Below are 14303 nucleotides of genomic sequence, written 5' to 3' on the forward strand. Positions count from 1 at the left end.
GTTGTAGGCCAAAACATCTGGAGGGCCGCAGGTTGGGGGTGCTTGCTGAAGAGTAACAGGTGCAGCATCCTTGTTCAGGCAGGTTTAAAACGGCAATGGAGTCTGAACAATGGATTTCAGACATGCAGATGTTCTCACATGGCTGGAATGAGGTCAAAAAGAGCAGAGAGGAAGTCCAGCCAGGTGTAGCTACACCCTCCCTCTGTCAGCACACAGTGCGGGGAGATCTCTCAGGGATCTCTCTAGCAAACTTACAGGAAAACTCTGTGAGCTTCAGTTCCCACCATGTGCCTATCTAGCAAACATGCATTGTTGGTTTGAAATGTCCCACATATCAATAGGTGCTGACTATGATAGCTATAAGAGGGACGTGGGTGGCGCTGTGGCCTCAGTGCCTAGGACTTGCTGATCGTATGGTCGGCGGTTCGAATCCCCGCGGCGGGGTGAGCTCCCGTCTTTGGTCCCAGCTCCTGCCCACCTAGCAGTTCGAAAGCACCCCTAAGTGCAAGTAGATAAATAGGTACCGCTTTATAGAGGGAAGGTAAATGGCGTTTCCGTGTGCTGCGCTGGTGCTGGCTCACCAGCTGCAGCTTCGTCACGCTGGCCACATGACCCAGAAGTGTCTTCGGATGGCTCCGGCTCAAGGCCTCTAGAGCGAGATGAGCACGCAACCCCAGAGTCGGACATGAGTGGCCCGTACAAGCAGGGGTACCTTTACCTTTACCTTTATGATAGCTATAGGTTCTGCTTCCACCGTCAGTGGAGACTGGTGATTGGGAGCGGCCGCCGAGACTCCCTGAGAGGGGAGTCTTGTCATCTGGGTAGCCCAGGACCTCCAGACACACTGCCCAGGCTTGCGTCCCGGGGAAGGTCACTTTGGTGCTGCTAACAGCGGTTTTGACTTCATCCCTGGAGGTGCACTCCATTGGCAATGACAGATGCCAACAACAGCAACAAATTATTATTATTATTATTATTAAATTTTATTTATACCCCAACCTCCCCAGCCGAGACCGGGCTCAGGGCGGCTAACACCGGTATAAAAACAATTTGATTGAAATACAACTTAAAAACAAGATTAAAACACAACATTAAAACATTAAAATGCAGCCTCATTTCAGTAGGAACTCAAATCAAAAACTTTTTTGAGGATGAAAACGTCAAGTCTTCACCAAGGCCAACTATCCAGACTGGTCCTACGTGGGCCAGAAAAAAGCCAGGGAAGTCCCCAAAAAGGAGTTCCATCCAGTGGCGTAGCGTGGGGGGTGCCAGGGGTGCCGGCCGCACCGGGCGCAACATCTGGGGGGGGCGCAAGTCCAGAGGGCCCAGCCGCGTCGTGCCCTCGGCCCGCCCCTATTGTCAGAGCGGCCGGCCAGCCTCTGCCTGCTCCTACCTTGCCCACCCGAGGACTGCGGCAGCGCCCGCCCCCGTGGCCACCTACCCTCGTCTCGCCCATTGGCTTGCCTCCCTCGGCCCCGCCTCTCTCCGATGGCCGCGGGGGTGTCCTGCTCGGCGCCGGTGACTTTTTTCAGGAAGTAGGGAGGCATAAGTGACCACTCTAATAATGTCTCACACCACTGGTTTTCTCCAGTGCTTTCTTTCCAGAAAAAAAGGTGCTGGTACTGCGGGTGGCGCTGTGGATTAAACCACAGAGCCTAGGACTTGCTGATCAGAAGGTCGGCAGTTCGAATCCCCGCGACGGGGTGAGCTACCATTGCTCGGTCCCTGCTCCTGCCAACCTAGCAGTTCGAAAGCACATCAAAGTGCAAGTAGATAAATAGGTACCGCTCCAGCAGGAAGGTAAACGGCGTTTCCGTGCGCTGCTCTTGTTCACCAGAAGCGGCTTTGTCATGCTGGCCACGTGACCCGGAAGCTGAACACCAGCTCCCTTGGCCAGTAAAGCAAGATGAGCGCCACAACCCCAGAATCGGCCATGACTGGACCTAATGGTCAGGGGCCCCTTTACCCTTTACCTTTTACTGTGCACCCCTGAATACCCCCAGAAAAAAACCCTGTTTTTTTCCTGCCCAGACTGGCAGTGGCTCTCTCCATCTGCTGACACTTCTAACTGGAGACGTCACAGGAAGACTGATCTTGGGGACCTGATGCCAGCAAGACCTGCACTCTGCCACTGAGATCAGGTCCCTCCCTTGCCCACTTTGGGGCTTGTTGACAGCCTGGCCCCTCGACCCTCCTGCAGATCCAGACTGGCTTCTCAGCTGAGTCAGGTGCTGATCTCTGCCGGCTCCCGAGGAAGAGCCAGGAAACCTGCTCCTTGCCCACCCGCTTTGCCTCCTTTCCTTCGGAGGGATTCCCCCTCCTGCCTGCAGTAATGAGGCCTCCAGATTTAATGAGGCCCTTAGTCAGCTCTTTCGAGCAGCTGGGAAACCACCAGGCCTGCAGATGCTGAGCTAAGTGCAAACTACTCACCAATCTGGAGAAGAAAGGGGAATTTAGGACTGGAGGGTAACAGGGAGGCAGTGGCGGCAGCTGGGCAAAGCGCAGGTGGTAGATGCTGTTTAGAAGGCAGTGTCAGAAGCTGCCTTAACACCATACCAGGCCCTTGGTCTGTCCTTCTCAGCCTACATGCGGCTACCTTTGAAGGTGACCCGGAAAACCACAACTAATCCAGAATGCAGCAGCTAGACTGGTGACTGGAAGCAGCCACTGAGACCACATAACACCAGTCTTGAAAGACCTACATTGGCTCCCAGTACATTTCAGAGCATCATTCAAAGTGTTGGTGTTGGCCTTTAATGCCCTAAACGGCCTCAGCCCAGTATACCTGAAGGAGCGTCTCCACCCCCATCGTTCTGCCCTGACGCTGAGGTCCAGCGCTGAGGACCTTCTGGCGGTTCCCTCATTGTGAAAAGCAAAGCTACAGGGAACCAGGCAGAGGGCCTTCTCGGTAGTGGAACGTCCTCCCATCAGATGACAAAGAGAAAAACAACTACCAGACTTTTAGAAGACATCTGAAGGCAGCCCCGTTTAGGGAAGCTTTTAATGTGTGACATTTTAATGTATTTTTAATCTTTGTTGGAAGCTGCCCAGAGTGGCTGGGGAGACCCAACCAGATGGGTGGGGTACAAATAATAAATTATTATAATATCATTATTATTTTCTACATTGACTGGCAGGGAGTCTCTACCTGGAGATGCCTAGGATTGAAGCTGGGACCTTCTGCATGCGAGGAAAATGCTTTGCCACTCAGCTACCCCCCATGGTCTTATTTCTTGAGATGTTCAGACTGCTTAGACTTTGCAACATGGCAGGCAATGTTAAACCACAGTGATCAACCGATGTCATAAAACAGAATGAAAGAACTGAATGTATGGAAAAAGCTGGGGGGGCAGAAGTGAGGAGGGGGCTGTTCGGCTCTCGTGCTTGTGGCATCTGGTCAGAATAGGATGCTGAGTGAGGTCCAGGGATTGGTGCAGCTTTCCGTTTTCTTTCTCTCTCTCTCTGATTTTCATTTTCCGAGCCTGAAGTTCAGTTCATCAAGTTTCTGCACTGGTTTGAGATTTTCTTTTGGTGTATGTATGTGTGTTTTGTTGTCGTTTAGTCGTGTCCGACTCTTTGTGACCCCCTGGACGAGAGCACGCCAGGCACTCCTGCCTTCCACTGCCTCCCGCAGTTTGGTCAAACTCATGCTGGTAGCTTCGAGAACACTGTCCAACCATCTCGTCCTCTGTCGTCCCCTTCTCCTTGTGCCCTCCATCTTTCCCAACATCAGGGTCTCTTCCAGGGAGTCTTCTCTTCTCATGAGGTGGTCAAAGTCTTGGAGCCTCAGCTTCAGGATCTGTCCTTCCAGTGAGCACTCAGGGCTGATTTCCTTCAGAATGGATCAGTTGGATCTTCTTGCAGTCAATGGGACTAAGATCAAACCTATCCATTCTTAAGGAAATCCTCTTCATGGATCACTGCCTTGCCGTGGTGAAGGGGCTTGAATAACTCAGAGAAGCTATGAGCTATGCCGTGCAGGGACACCCAAGATGGATAGGTCATAGTGGAGAGTTTTGACCAAACGTGGTCCACCTGGAGCAGGAACCGGCAAGCCACTCCAGTATCCCTGCCAAGAAAACTCCATGGACAAAGCAACAGTGTGATGCAGCATCAAAAAAAGCTAATGCAGTTCTAGGCTGCGTCAACAGAAGTACAGTGTTCACATGAAGGGAAATCATGGTCCCATTCTATTCTGCCTTGGTCAGACCCCACCTGGAGTCCTCTGTCCGGTCCTAGGCACTTCGGTTTAAGAAGGATGTTGACAAGGTGGAAGGTGTGCAGAGGACGGCAACCGAGACGATCAAGGGCCTGGAAACCAAGCCTTATGAGGAATGGTTGAAGGAGTTGGGTATGTTTAGCCTGGAGAAGAGGAGACTGAGAGGAGATATGATAGCCATCTTCAAATATCTGGAGGGCTGTCACATGGAAGAGGGAACAAGCTTGTTTTCTGCTGCTCTGGAGGGTAGGACCTGAACCAATGGATTTAAATGACAAGAAAGGACATTCCAATTCAACATTAGGAAGAACTTTTGTAGCTGGAGTCAGTCCGGGCCCTGCCCTCCCAGGCTGGGTGGAGAAAGGCCTGCAAGGCAGGGAGCAGGTCTTCCAGGACTCAAACCCAAGGATGCTTCCATGCCCTGGTTATTTTCCTGGTGTGATAGAGCCCATCGTGAGAATGTGAAGCGGGGGAGCCCCCCTCCTTCAAACCATCCTCATGTCACTCGCTTTGTCTTGGGAGAGCCTAATGAGAGCATTCCCACAAATTGAAACCTTTCTAATTGCTCCACCGGTGGCACCGTGTAAGCAGCTTAGCAAACATCCCGGCTATTATATAGGACAACAATCACCGTTAAGAGTCTTTGCTACCCACCGCCCTGCCCCACCTCTCAGCCTGTTCCAGACGGTCATCCCGGCTAGACCCAAAGCTCCTCACCACTAATCCCATCTTGCCCATCAGCTGAAAGTGCATGGTACGTGTTTGTGTTTACCCAGCCGCAAGATTTCACGACTCTCACTATTTAAGAACTTTCCCCTGTGGCTGCAACAACCTCTTTAGGTGATGCCGTAGTTCATTTAGACAGGGGTCAGCAGAATACATTACCTTCTCAAAATGTGGTTGCTTTGCCTGCTGAGGGTTGCTCCATCTGACCCAAGTGTGTTCCTGGATGTGGTCCAAAGCCCTCTCTTGATTCCCTCGAGGTCACTGAAAGAAGGAAGGAAGGAGATGTTGCTTGGGAAGTGAAGCCAGCTGTCTCCACACCAGCCCTGGATGTTGCTTCTAGGAGATTTTCATCCAGAAGTGTGAATAGGTCACAGTCCCAACAGTCTCAGCCTCATACCCTCCACCGCTTCTTCGATGAAAATAGGGACATCCTATTCAACAACAACAATTTTATCATTTATACCCTGCCCATCTGACTGGGTTGCCCCAGCCACATTGGGCGGCATCTGAAACATTGTTTAGTCGTTTAGTCGTGTCCGACTCTTTGTGACCCCATGGACCAGAGCACGCCAGGCACTCCTGTCTTCCACTGCCTCCCGCAGTTTGGTCAAACTCATGCTGGTACCTTTGAGAACACTGTCCAACCATCTCATCCTCTCTCGTCCCCTTCTCCTTGTGCCCTCCATCTTTCCCAACATCAGGGTCTTTTCCAGGGAGTCTTCTCTTCTCATGAGGTGGCCAAAGTCTTGGAGCCTCAGCTTCAGGATCTGTCCTTCCAGTGAGCACTCAGGGCTGATTTCCTTCAGGATGGAGAGGTTTGATCTTCTTGCAGTCCATGGGACTCTCAAATCTCCTCCAGCACCATAATCCAAAAGCATCCATTCTTAGGTGATCAGCCTTCTTTATGGTCCAGCTCTCACTTCCATACATCACTACTGGGAAAACCATAGTTTTAACTATACGGGCCTTTGTTGGCAAGGTGATGTCTTGCTTTTAAAGATGCTGCCTAGGTTTGTCATTGCTTTTCTCCCAAGAAGCAGGCGTCTTTTAATTTCATGACTACTGTCACCATCTGCAGTGATCATGGAGCCCAAGAAAGTAAAATCTCTCACTGCCTCCATTTCTTCCCCTTCTATTTGCCAGGAGGGGATGGGACCAGTGGCCATGATCTTAGTCTTTTGATGTTGAGCTTCAGATCATATTTTGCGCTCTCCTCTTTCACCCTCATTAAAAGGTTCTTTAGTTCCTCCTCACTTTCTGCCATCAAGGTTGTGTCATCTGCTAGAAGACCTTTGAAGGCAGCCCTGTATAGGGAAGTTTTTTGGAAGGTATGCAAAGGGGAAGCTGGACTAGGTGGGCCACTGGCCTGATCCTGCAGAGGCTCTTACTGTGTTCTTAATCTTCAACTGCTTGGTCTTCAGCATGCTAGGCTGCTGAAAAAGACACAGGAACAGCGTGACGGGCGGCAGGGGGAGAGATGGCAACCCTAGACTCTGAGGTTTCTTCCTCCCTGTGCAGTCTCTGCTTGCCACACACACAAACGCACTTCCACTATCACTCCCCCCCCCCTCCCGCTGCCTCTTGTCAGGCTCCAGGGCTCCACAAAAGCCGTTCCTGTATTCCTGGCAAGCCTCCGCCGCAGTCTTTGATATTCTCTTCACACGGCACCGTGGGCTCTTTCCGTTCCTGGCCTCCAGACCCCAGAGAGGGTTTTTCCTTGACTCAGCTGCTCTGCCAGCATCACTGAAATAAGCCCTGCCTGGGAGAATTGCATCTTCCTCCAGCTCTGTTGGCTGCAGGACATTCCAGCTGCTGGGTTGCTTTCTTTTTTTGAATGCAATAAGGACTTGTCCACGTGTACCTTTGCTCTGCATTTCTCGGCAGAGGTCCGGTCTCTCTCTCTCTCTCTCTCTGCCTCTGTGCTTTCCCTGCACAAAGAGTTCTTTGCTGCTGAATCGGAGCAAAGGCTATCTGCGGTAAACCCAAAATGCCATTTGTTCTGACTCAGGGCTGATCCACCTCGCCTCTTGGAGGAAACCGCTCTTTAGCGCTCAATCGGAGCAAACAGCCATTCGGGTTTCCTCTGGATTGCTACCGTTTAGAGCTAAGGAGCAGGTTTCCCTGGGAAAGGAGTGAGGCAAAGAGGGGAAACCACTCAGACCTGAGCCTAGAAAGTGCGGATTAAGCAGGAAACAACTTGGACACTTGCTTTCTAAGGATAAGCGGAAGTGTAGACAATTCCCAAGTGTTAAAGAGTGGGGTGTTAAAGAGTGGGCTTTCCTGGGGAACTCAGCTGGGGGGAGAAGGAGATGGACGCACACTGGAAAGTGTGCCTAGAAAGTATGGGGCAAAAGGTACAATGAGATCCTATTACAAGCAGCCTGCAGCTTTTTCTGCCCTGCCTTTCTAAGGGGCCTCTGTGGGCATCAGAGTCAAGAGGACCTGGTTCCCTCCAGAAGTTCATCTGATCCAGCTCCCAGCAGCCCCAGCGAATACGGCCAACACTCAGGGCTGGCAATAGTTGCGGTCCAGAAACATCTTGAAGATCCACAGTTTCCTGGCCTGGATCTGGGTGAACCCAGAAGCCCAGGTTTGATTTAGCAGTGCTGGACATATATGGTAGAAGGTAAAGGACCCCTGACAATTAAGTCCAGTCGCAAACAACTCTGGGGTTGCGGCCCTCATCTCGCTTTACTGGCCGAGGGAGCCAACATTTGTCCGTAGACAGTCATGTGGCCAGCATGACTAAGCCGCTTCTGGCGAAACCAGAGCAGCACACGGAAAGGCCGCTTACCTTCCCACCGGAGCGGTAACTATTTATCTACTTGCACTTGCGTGCTTTCAAACTGCTAGGTTGGCAGGAGCAAGGACTGAGCAATGGGAGCTCACCCCGTCGCGGGGATTTGAACCAGTGACCTTCCGATCAGCAACCCCTAGGCTCTGTGGTTTAGACCACAACGCCACCCGCATCCCGGACATATATGGTAGTCATCTTCAAATATCTGAAGGGCTATCACATAGAATCATGGAATTGTAGAGCTGGAAGGGACCATGAGAGCCCAACCTTCTGCAATGCAGGAATCTTTGTCCCAACGTGGGGCTCGAACCCACAACCCTGAGATTAAGAGTCTCCTGTTCTACCAACTGAGCAGTCACATCAGTCATGGAAGGTGGGACAAGTCTGTTTTATGCTGCTCCAGAGGGGAGGACCCAAACTGAGGGATTCAAGTTATAAGGAAGGCGATTCCAACTAAACAACAGGAAGAAGTTTCTGACAGCAAGAGCCTTTTTTTGTGTCCAAGGGACGTTCCTAACTCACCGAGGGTTTGAGACCCATCGGCTACCCTCCCCTGGTTAAGCTGGCCAGTCGAAGCCTTTCCCAGGCTGCTGGCACCTTCCAGGAGTCACAGATGGGAGCCAGGAGCAATGGCTCCACAATCGAATCTCGGGGAAATGGCTTGCCAAGCTGCAGCCCAGCAGCCTGACAGGTGACCGCAGGAGGCCGAGTCGTGAGGGGGGTGCGTTCTCCCTTGGAAGTCTGGCTGGGGCAGTAGGGGCAGAGCACAGGCTATCCATCAAACGAGCTGTGGTTTTAATATGCAATCTTTCTCCCACCCACACCTTTTCCAAATCCTTGCAGGCATCTTCCTGGTATCTTGAAAAGGTGCACGTAAAGATTTCTGGCTGGGAAGCCAGCATTTTCCTGTGATCCGATGAGTGAAAGCTCCAGGAGTTGGTGAAGCCAGGTGCTTGCCGGGACCTCAAGACTGCCCACGACACGAACAGGACCCCCAACACCGTTCTCACTTTGCACAGGGCCAGAGGAGCACCTAATGTCCCTTGCATCCTTTGTGAGGAGCTGTATCAGCACCCCCCCCCCAAAATCATTTTACTGCAATATTGTCATTGCATCCATCTGTCTCAAGAGACAATGGAGTGCGCCTCTGAGGGTCAAGTCAGACCACTGTGTTAGCAGCACCAAAGTGACCTCCCCAGGGTGAAAGGTTAGACACATAGTATGGAGGTCCTCAGAATGGAGGACCTCCATATGGCGTCATGCAACTCCAGGGGCTGGTCACTATTGGACGATTGGGCGATGCAATTGCAGGGAGATCAGCTCCTAAAAGAAGAGGAGGGGGAATATTCTCCCCCCCCCCTGAATCCAGCATTTCCAAAAGCAGAGAGACAGGCAGACACAGAAGCTGCACAGCTGAGAGAGGAGCTACCCAACTATGAGATAGTAACTAAGCAACCAGAAGGGAGGGAGCAGCTAGGTGATACATCACTTGAGAGTGGGAGGAACCTCCTCCCTCCCCACGAACTCGGAGGTCTGAGCATGTCAGAGAGCAAAGGAGACGCAGGGGGGAGGGACTTGCCATTGGCGCGCTTCTTGCTGCGGAAGTGGGGAGGAGCCATAGTAGGCAACTGATATCCTCGCGGAGGGTTGCCTGTTAGTGCTTGTAACACAATGCTGAAATAAAAGGACTATAAATCTACCAAACGCTCGTTAATTCTTATCGGTGAGCCACGAGAAGGGAGGGGGGAACTCCCGTACTTGACACCATGTCAAGGAGATGACAGCCTTTAGAAGAAGTTTTTAAATGTTTATTATGCATTTATATGTTTCGGACATATAAAGTCACGGACAGCAGTCACGAAATTAAAAGACGCCTGTTTCTTGGGAGAAAAGCAATGACAAACCTAGACAGCATCTTAAAAAGCAGAGACATCCCCTTGCCAACAAAGGTCTGTATAGTTAAAGCTATGGTTTTCCCAGTAGTGATGTATGGAAGTGAGAGCTGGACCATCAAGAAGGCTGATCGCCGAAGAATTGATGCTTTTGAATTATGGTGCTGGAGGAGACTCTTGAGAGTCCCATGGACTGCAAGAAGATCAAACCTATCCATTCTGAAGGAAATCAGCCCTAAACCACTAAACGACTGTTATGTACTGAGTTGAATAGGATCCAAAAGGCAGCAGTCTGATTGGTCCTAGAACAATAGGATCCAAAAGGCAGCAGTCTGATTGGTCCTAGAACAATAGGATTCAGAATGCAGCAGTCTGATTGGTCCTAGAACAATGCAGCAGTATGATTGGTTGGCAGGAACTACCCAATCATGCTCCAGATAGAAGTGAATCCACAACCTGATTGGCTTACAGTAGAATTCCGGAATTAGCCAATCATGTGCAGCCCATTGTGTAAATAATGTATATAAAGCAGATACTTTGAGGGGACATTCATTCATTCCTCCTCACCACTATGAGCTGAATAAAGAGCATGAAATCACTTTGCGACTCTGAGTATATAAACAACAACAAACGAGTTGCATATGCACATGAGCCTTTCACAGCAATGGAGATCATCACAAATGCCTGCTAATGCTTCAAGCTCCCACGAAGGGCATAAGCCCAGAGGCGGATTGAAACATTGGCAATTGAGAGTTGTGCAATTGACGCCGGCCTGTCCATGCAGTGGGATTTTCTGCATGGGAGGAAAAGGCACCCAGGTTTTTCTCCGTTTTCTGCACTTCCAACCCACTCTCTCCCGGGAAAGGCTGGAGCTGTGCGAATTATGCAAAAGCTACTGCTACATCCAGCAAGCTTCTCTCTTCCCTCGCTCAACTAGAGATAATTGAATCAGCCACCTGCCCTCTCTTTCGGCATCTAAAGAGACTTGACCCCGGCGGGTTAGCTGGAGAATCGCTGTTGGAAGTCCTCGTTCATTCCCACTCTGGCGGAATATAGGGAGTAAATTAGAGGGAGCCGCACGTCATAATTGACCAGGGGGCAGAGATGAGAGAGAGACAGACAGACAGACAGACAGACAGACAGACAGACAGACAGAAAGAGAGAGTCAATCCAGCCATTCTGTGAAGGCACTAAGGTTTTCAGGGGGCACTTTTGTGTGCCAGATTATAATTTCAACTGTGCATTTTATAGCTAGAAGAATAAAATCTGGTGGTGCTCACTATGGCTCCGGTTTGTGAGAGAGATGTTCAGCAGAGACCCACCTTAAAGATAAAGGTAAAGGGACCCCTGACCATTAGGTCCAGTTGCAGACAACTCTGGGGTTGCGGCATTCATCTTGCTTTATTGGCCAAGGGAGCTGGCGTACAGTTTCCGGGTCATGTGGCCGGCATGACTAAGCCGCTTCTGGAGAACCAGAGCAGCGCATGGAAATGCCATTTACCTTCCCGCCGGAGTGGCACCTATTTATCTACTTGCACTTTGACGTGCTTTCGAACTGCTAGGTTGGCAGGAGCAGGGACTGAGCAATGGGAGCTCACCCCGTCGCAAGGATTCAAACCACCAACCTTCTGATCGGCAAGTCCAAGAGGCTCTGTGGTTTAACCCACAGCGCCACCCACATCCACATTGCTTGGTCACAAATACACCATAAATTCAAGGCACATGACTCCTCCCGCTTAAGAATCTTGGGAACTAGAGTTTGCTAAGGGTGATTGGAACGGTGGCTCTCCAAGTGGGTAAACTGCAGTTCCCAAGGTTTGGGTTGTTGTTTTTGTTTTTACAGGAAGCCATGTTCTTCTTACGGGACCGCCTCTCCTGGTATGCCCTGCAGAGGACCTTAAGGTCCATGAATAACCATAGTCTAGAGGTCCCGGGCCCTAAGGAAGTCAGACTATCCTCCACCAGGGACAGGGCCTTCTCAGTGATGGCTCCGACCTGGTGGAATGCTCTGTCCCATGAGACCAGGGCCCTGCAAGATTTAACTTCCTTCCGCAGGGCCTGTAAGACAGAGCTATTCTGCCTGGCTTTCAGTTTGAACTTAGCCTGATCTTTTATTTCCCTTCCTTCCTTCCCTCCCCCTCCCCTTTTTATGAAGATCACCCGCTCTGGGATCCCACAGCTAATTCTCTCCTGTTCTCCTCACTGGCCCAAATAGGACTAACTTAGCCAGCTAGCCCTGGTGATCATCTAATGTTTATTGGATGGATTTCCCCCCTAAATTGATTCTTGATTTTATTGTTATTTACGCTTTATACCGTATTTTATGCTGGTGTTTTTTTTTTTGTAGCATCAATTAAGTGTTTTAAATTTGTTGTTAGCTGCCCTGAGCCTGGTTTCCTGAACCGGGAAGGGCGGGGTGTAAATAAAAAATTATTATTTATTATTATTATTATTTAAATGTATAACGTGGCTGTGGTCTTTGGTTCCACGGCTGCCAGCTGACCCCAGTTGGCCTGCCCTGTGGCCTTACATGATGAGCAGTGATCAGTGCCTCAAGCTTTTCGTAGCACAGGTGACGATCGCTCGCTAGTGTTGTCACATCAAGGTTTGAAGGCGTGGCATCCATGGTCTGTTGAAAAGCTCATGGTCCTCGTTCCATCTGCTCAGCAAGCACCCTGTTCCTCATCAAATCCTGGGCTCTGAGATGGCCTGATGGAAATACCCTCTGTTGGTGGGCAGGGGAGATATATTGAAGAAAAAAAACCTTTGGTCCTCTGCATGTTGCTGAACTACAAAACCCACCATCCCTGGCCATTGGCTGTGCTTCCAGGGGTTGATGGGAGTTGTTGGAATCCGTCTGTCTTGGGAGATAATGGAGGGGTACGCCTTTGGGGGTGAAGTCAAACGGCTGGAGAGTTGCAGCTCCTGCTGTGGCTGTAGAGACCGATATACAGGAGAGACATGTTTTGTTGCAGTTGGGGCAGAGGAAGGCGTCCGGTTGTGCTGCTGCAAATGGGAGTTGCAGTTCAGCATCATCAGGGTGTGTGTGTGTGTGTGTACTGAGTGCAGTAGGGGGACTGATTTACACCAGGACCCTCCCCATTGTGTAGCTAATTGCTGCACAATGTGTGTTTGTGTGATGCTTTCATGGCAATTGTGCTGCGCTCTTGAAGAAAACTACGGCGCCCGGGCTCAGTATGAACGTGTGTGTGCGCGCATGCAAAATACCGAGGACACCTGCAAACTACACATTTTAATGTGATGTGCCATTAAGTCCCACATGTTGCAACTTACTTTAGGTGGCAGGTGACTCATTATTTTACACAGGTGCCAAGAGGGCATGTGCTTTGTCTAGGCCATGCCATGATTCATGTCTAGGGTGGGATTTGAACTTGGACCTCTCTGCCCTCTGTGGCTGAAGATGCAAGCCTTTGCTGTATGGAGCTCCCCTCCCCCCTCCCTCCTGCTTTTCTGCAATCCATGCCTGGTGTTTTTCAGCCTTCGTTCTGTTTGGGAATTAAAAATAGAAATAGATTTTCTCTCGCCCAGGAGGTTGGTGAATGGAACTAGGCTTGTATGTGGGCTGTCGTTGGTAGGATCCGTCTGTGCTGTTGAAGGGTCCAACGCAGGAGGAGAAGCAGTCGGGGGGGGGGCAGGGAAGCAATGTTCTCCAAGCTGGTGTGGGGAGAGGGGTTTGATTGAAACAAAAGCCTGCAGTGGTCTCAGAGCAAAACAGTCCCTTCCCTGAGTTTCCCTTGGAAGTGTGCTTGCCGCACTTCCCAGGAGAGATAAAAAGGTCCAGATCTGATCCTGGACCTTTCTAACCCCTTCCGCAAGAACTCAGCTGGTTAGAGTGTGGTTCCGGTAACGCCAAAGTTGCAGGTTCAGTCCCCGTTTGGGACAGCTGCATATTGCAGTCTTGGAGCCTCAGCTTCAGGATCTGTCCTTCCAGTGAGCACTCAGGGCTGATTTCCTTCGGAATGGAGAGGTTTGATCTTCTTGCAGTCTATGGGACTCTCAAGAGTCTCCTCCAGCACCAGAATTCAAAAGCACCCATTCTTCGGCCATCAGCCTTCTTGATGGTCCAGCTCTCAGTATGCATAGTGAGCTGGACCATAAAGAATCACGTCTACCACCTCCCCCTTTGCCCTCACCCTTTCTCTAAATCAAAAAAGCCTCAAACACTGCAACTTTCCCCCATGAGGGACTTGCTCCACCCCCTGACTGTTTTGCTTGCCTCTTTCTAAAGCTTTTCCAGCTCTTCAGTACCCTTTTTGAGGCGAGGCGACCAGAACCCCACAGTATTCCAAGTGCGGTCGCACCGTAGATTTGTATAAGGGCATTACGCTATTGGAAGTTTTATTTTCAGTTCCTTTCCTAATGATCCCTAAGTAAGTATGTGTTGGAAGCTTCCCAGATTGGCTGGGGCAACCCAGCCAGATATGTGGGGTATAAATAATAAAGTTGTTGTTGTTGTTATTATTATTATTATTATTATTATTATTATTATGGAAGGACTGTTTTTGAGTAGTCATGCATGTGTTTTGCAAAGGGTCCCAGGATAATCGTACGGTCAAATGCAATAAACAAGCAGAGGGAGACTTTCAGTGGATAATAATAATAATAATAATAATAATAATAATAATAATAATAATATTGTTATTAACTG

General features: G+C 50.2%; 1 protein-coding gene across 1 annotated transcript in view; it reads left to right on the top strand.

Moving 5' to 3' along the window:
- Window positions 1-14303, top strand: part of SLC8A2 (solute carrier family 8 member A2) — a 122359-nt gene that overhangs the window by 31897 nt on the left and 76159 nt on the right. The gene's annotated exons all lie outside the window — the stretch shown is intronic.

This window comes from Podarcis raffonei, chromosome 8 (assembly GCF_027172205.1).
Source record: "Podarcis raffonei isolate rPodRaf1 chromosome 8, rPodRaf1.pri, whole genome shotgun sequence".
NCBI classification, from domain to species: Eukaryota; Metazoa; Chordata; class Lepidosauria; order Squamata; family Lacertidae; genus Podarcis; species Podarcis raffonei.